This window comes from Xyrauchen texanus, chromosome 12 (assembly GCF_025860055.1).
Source record: "Xyrauchen texanus isolate HMW12.3.18 chromosome 12, RBS_HiC_50CHRs, whole genome shotgun sequence".
Classification (NCBI taxonomy): Eukaryota; Metazoa; Chordata; class Actinopteri; order Cypriniformes; family Catostomidae; genus Xyrauchen; species Xyrauchen texanus.
Genome location: NC_068287.1, coordinates 10,277,906 through 10,284,165, shown reverse-complemented (window position 1 = coordinate 10,284,165; position 6,260 = coordinate 10,277,906).

Here is a 6,260-nt window from a genome sequence, read left to right as displayed (position 1 = left end):
TCACAAATGTGAGCTGCCATCCACAAATACACAGCAAGCGATCTACAAACAAATGATGGACAGAGTTGTGTTTGTTAAAGTATATTTAAATATATTTTTTATATGCAAATCTTATTTTTATTTATTTAAACTCAGCCTTATTACTTGTGAATTCATAAAAAAAATTGTGAAACTCCTTACATTTATTTGTGGATCTTGTTCAATTTATTTGTGGACCAACTTTCTGTCTCGATTTAGAAACAATTCTAACTCTATATTCTCCACAATGATCTCTGTTGCCAGCAGTCGTGACAGCTCCTGTCAGCGTAAGTGCTTTCAATTAAAACAAATGGGATTGTGTCGCTGGTGGTGTGTCGGAGATTTTATCAGTTATATCTGACATGTAAACATTGTTAATTGTACCACAGTTATATCTGACAGGCAAACATATAGTTGGCTGTATGTGCATGAAGGCCTTAAGAACGTGTGTTCTATATATTTGTGACATTTTAAAGTGTGCAGAGTAAGCATTACGTGTGGGCTCTCATGACTGCTTATGTGTGACATTTGAAAGTTTGCAGAGTAAGCATTACATATGGGCTCTCATGACTGCTGGGAGAAAAATATCCCTTGCAAAGGTGGTTCTGTAACTTCCTAATTTGGTCAGACCAGAGTTTGACCAAATAATGCATGTTTAAAAAAGGATAAGCCCAACCTTGTTTGTGAAGATGTATTTAAGTGAATGAAAGCCAGAGTTAGTTAGTTGCTCTGCAGGCCGACTCGGCTTTATTGGTTGCAATAAAGTCTAATATTCTGAAATCAAAACCTAAGAATTTGAGAGTGATTCTTCATAGATTAAGGCAAAAATCTACAACAATTGGCGCCCGAACAGGGACAGAAGAGAGCAGAGTCGTTACATCGCGGGCTGGCTGGGAAAGCAAACACAGACACGGTGGCCACCATTAAGAGGTAAGCATATTTTGCTTATAAGCGTTTGTGTTACTTGCCAGTTTGCCTGTGGTGGTAAGAACGCTCAGAAAGCTCTTCTAAACCAAAAAGGACAAAAAGAATAAAGGGTTTTGATTCCAGAAGACATAATTGCATGCAATGATCTGTTTTTATTTACTGGTAAGGGTGTAGGTGCAATAGCAGTAAATAATGGCGGATAAAGTTTAAGAAGTAATAATAGTCTAATTAAGGATAAGCTACAGGATATTAATAAGAGGTCTGAATAGGCAGGGAAAATATTATTTATATATATATCCCTGTGGATACCGCTCTTTCGGGATAATAATTAGAGGACTGCATAGGCAAAGAAATATTTATTTATTTACTTTGCGGATACCGCTCTGTAGGAAATTTATAGTAGCTTACGAAGCTACAGGATAATAATTAGAGGACTGCATAGGCAAAGAAATATTTATTTATTTACTTTGCGGATACCGCTCTGTAGGAAATTTATAGTAGCTTACGAAGCTACAGGATAATAATTAGAGGACTGCATAGGCAAAGAAATATTTATTTATTTACTTTATGGATACCGCCTGTAGGAAATTTATAGTAGCTACTGAAGCTACAGGATAATAATTAGAGGACTGCATAGGCAAAGAAATATTTATTTATTTACTTTATGGATACCGCTCTGTAGGAAATTTATAGTAGCCTACTGAAGCTACAGGATAATAATTAGAGGACTGCATAGGCAAAGAAATATTTATTTATTTACTTTATGGATACCACTCTGTAGGAATTAATTAATAAATATAAATAAGCAAAGAAAATAGGACTAATAATTGCGCAATTTAGTTTTTTGCAGCTCGGTGTTTATAAAGGCCTTGTGTCTGTAATAAGTGTAAAATGTATGTGCGTGTAAGAATAATTGTGGTTCAAGAGTGTTCAGACTGAACGTATACGAGAGAGTATGACTAAATAAAAATATAAGTCCGGTAGAGGAATCGGAATGTGTGATAATCAATGACCATAAAAAGAACACTGTGTGGATATAATATGAGCACAATAAATGAATAAGAGACAAAGGCGAATGAAGTAAAGTTGTTCAATAAAGACAGTTTGTCATTTATATGTTGAATGAATGTTGGAAATGAAAGCTGTCTCATAAAACTGTGGAAGGAAAATTCCATAGAAAACACATAGAAAACTAAAATCTGACATAGTGTAACATGTGTAACCAGTAGAGGGAGTCATTGCTGCGTGAATAGAAAATTAACTCTCAGCTGTAAGTTTTTTAGAACTAGCAGTTGGCAGCTGACGGTAAAAATATTTTCTGAACTAGACAGTCACAATAGACAAGTGAACTTCATATAGAAGTCCAAAGAGATATCTGTGCTTAAAGTTTAACATTTAAAGCACAGGAATAAACAACAATAAAAAAAATTACATTTAAATACAAAAAAATTAAACAATGATAAAGAAATTAAAAATAGTTTGATAACTCAAAAACAAAAATAAGGAAAATAATTAAAAGCTTTGAGTCCAGTATACGGTTTTAAAACAAAAGTCAATGGATTAAGTGGATATTAAATTGGATATTAAAACAAAAGATTGTTATAAAATAAAATATATAATTATGGCAGCAACTCCAGTAGATATATTAGGATTAAAATATCCGTTGTGTAAAGAACTTATAGATAAACTCTCAAACAAATGGCAAAAAAGAACTAAAAATATGATAACAAAATGGCCAAAAGATGGGACATTTGATGTAGCTTTGTGCGAGGAGATGGAAACATTGATAAAAAATTATAGACCCAAAGAAAGTAACAAGAATAAAAAGAGAGAAGCAAAAAGAGAGAGAGAGAGAGAAGTACTGATATTGTTTAAAAATGAAGGAGAAAATGCTCTAAAAACCATAAGACAGACTAGGAAAATATTAAAAGAGACAGAAAAAGAAATGAATAAAAAAGGAGACGAGTCCCATGTTAAATCACCTCCACAAATACCCACAGAAGGTCAATTCCCAATGCTCAAGGGAACTGTAGAAGTTTTAGGAGAAATGCAAATGGAAGGAAATGTGCAATTTGAAAAAGAAACACTTACAAAATTAGGGGCAAAACCCCAAAAAATGCAGGATAGAAAAAGTGAGAAGAGTCTATCATTAGATTGTTATGATCAAGCAAGGACAGCGTTACAAGAAATGAAAACACAGTTAAATAAAGAAACATTATATGAAAAATCATTAGGACAAATAAGAAGAGAAGAACAGGAAATACAAGCAGAAGCGCAAATAATAGAAGCACAAATAAATAGGAAAGTTAAAGAAACAGAGAAATTAATACAAGATACGGATAAATTGGTTAAAACTAGAAGCAGATTATTAGAAACAGAGGACAGGGACAGTGAAGAGGAGTTGTCATGTGATGATGGACATTGGATCAAGGGAAGGGAGAAGCATAGGTTACGACCTTTGGCGCAGCAACTCCCAATTTTGATTAAGGGTACGCAGGGACATTATGTGCCTTGGGCTACACAGGACCTTGACGGGCTTGTCGCTCGCCTCCCTGATATCCACCAGGGGGCTGGAAAGTGGATAAGAGTGCTTGAAGAACAAACAATGGGCAAACTGTTGTCTGTGGGGGACATTAAAGCACTCCTGGCAAAGGTTATAGGAGGAGCTGACATGGTGAAAATCCTTCAAGCATCAGATCTTGATAGAGCTGTGGATTCTTATTATATGGATGGAACTGCTTTTGATGAATACCGTCCAACAATGTGGCAGGCAATGCGTAATGAATATCCAACCAGAATAGACCCTAAGGCATTAAAAGGGGAACAGCTTGGGGAAACAGAAAACCCAATCGCATATGTTCAAAAACAACTGAACAAATGGAAGCAAGAGACTGAAGGGAATCCAGAAGGAGACTCATTAATAGCTACGTTGTTCAGAAATTCTGTAATAGATGCCATGCCAGAAACTGTAAAGAGTAGGCTGGAAGACGTGGTTGGCTTAACCTCCAAAACACACAAAGAGTTTTGTGATCATGTGACTCATGCAGTAGAACAATACAGAAAAAATGAACAAAAGTTAAAAACACAAGAGAAAGAACTGCAGAAAAAACTGACACAGTTACAGCTGGAAGAATTAATACAAAAGAACAAGAAAAAGATTCAAGCTACCGTAAAGAAGGAAGAATCAGAGCAAATGACAGTACTGACTCCTGTGAATGCTCCAACAACAAACATGCAGCGGAATCCAGTTACAGCTATCCCTAAAAATACACACCAGGGCCCTGTGCCTGTCATCAATGTGTATGCTCAACAACCAGAGATGATGAGATGGGAAACAAAACCACCACAAATGGGAAAAAAATTAAGAAACAGAGGAGGAGAGTGCTGGAAATGTGGAGACCCTGGACATAACAAAAGGGATTGCCCAATAAATCCATGGCAACGGTCACCTGGGGGTGGAAGGGGGGGGAGTTGGCATCAGCCCTATAGGGGTGTAGGTCAAGGCCCAGTAAACCCTTGGGGAGGACCAAATCAAGGATATTAGGGATGCCCAGAGAATCCTATAGGGGAGAGTCAGCTTCCAATTTTAACAACCAATGCTGATCAAGAACCTATGTTGCAGGTTAAAATAGAGGGAAAAACAATACCAATGCTAGTAGACACAGGAGCAGTTTACACATGTGTAAATTCAAATTATGCCTCACATCTCCCCTTGTCTGGAAAATTTGCAAAGACAGTAGGATTCTCGGGACAAATGCAGCTAATTCCAATGACTACTCCAGTTTGTCTACAAACTAAAAATAAAACGGCAACTATACCTATCCTAGTAGCACATCAGACACCGGTTAATTTATTAGGAAGAGATGCATTGTGTAAAATGGAACTTCAAATTTTGTGTTCTCCAGACGGAGTGTATATAGATTTACAGGGAGTAGAAACTCAAATGATGATTTCTGAGCCAAAAGCAAATGTGTACTGGATAGGACAAATAGAAAACGACATGAGACAAATAATAAATAAATGGGGAAAATTCATTGAAGCACAGATTCCAGAAGCACAGTTGCCAAGATCAGAATTTCACTGTACAATGATATACGATCCTGAGAGAGATGCAGACATAGAAAAGAAATGGCAGGAAGGAACTAAAGAACAAAAAATCTAAATGACATCACAATACATAATAATAGGTAAACAGGGAGCAGCTTTAAATATAACAGAGGATGAATTTGTAAAAAAGTGGTTCAATATAGTAGATTACGCTCCACATGTATCCTTATATGTAGATAAAAATTCCAGTGCAAAAGATTTGGGGCCAATGATGATAAGAGCTAAACAATGCCAATGGGAAACAACAATAAATCCATTGATTTTCCATTCTACTGACAAAAACTACATAAATATTTTGTGTGGGACATCATTATTGGGTAGTCCACAGGAAGTAGTTATCAATGAAAAACTACAAACTCAAATGATGACAACACACAAATTGGAAGAGACTATTGATGCTGAACTATTTAAAGAATTGGAGTGTCAGGTACCAAATGAGATATGGTCTCAGCATGACACAGATGTAGGATTGGTAAAGTCAGCCAATCCAATAAGAATACGACTTAAGCCAGGTGCACGTCTGCCAAGAAAATCGCAGTACCCATTGCAGCCTGAAGCTGAAACGGGCATAAAAGACACTATAGATGGTTTAGTAAAAGCAGGAGTATTGGTGGAAACAAACAGTTATTGTAATACTCCAATTTTTCCTGTAATCAAAGCAAACAAATCTAAGTGGCGTCTAGTACATGATTTACGAGCAATAAATGACATAGCAGAAAACTGGCCAGCTGATGTTCCAAACCCACACACGCTGCTGACAAATGTCCCACCTAATGCCAAGTACTTTACCGTGATTGATTTATGTTCTGCATATTTCAGTGTTTCTGTGGCAAAGGAAAGTAGATACTTATTTGCATTTACATACAATGGAAAACAGTATACATACAAACGAATGCCACAAGGATTTAAACAGTCACCACATATATTTAATCAAGTTCTCAAAGCTGACTTAGAAGACCTAACAATAGACAGCGTAATGCTGCAGTATGTAGATGATTTAATGATCTGCTCCACCTCATTGGAACAGTGTCATAAAGATTCTATTAAAGTGCTTACTAGGTTAGCACAAGGAGGTCATAAAGCATCTAAGACAAAACTACAGTATTGCCAGACACAAGTGGAATACTTAGGACGACTGATCTCATATGGTACAAAAGCTATAGCCCCAAATCATTTAGAAGGCATTAGTAAAACACCATTGCCACAAA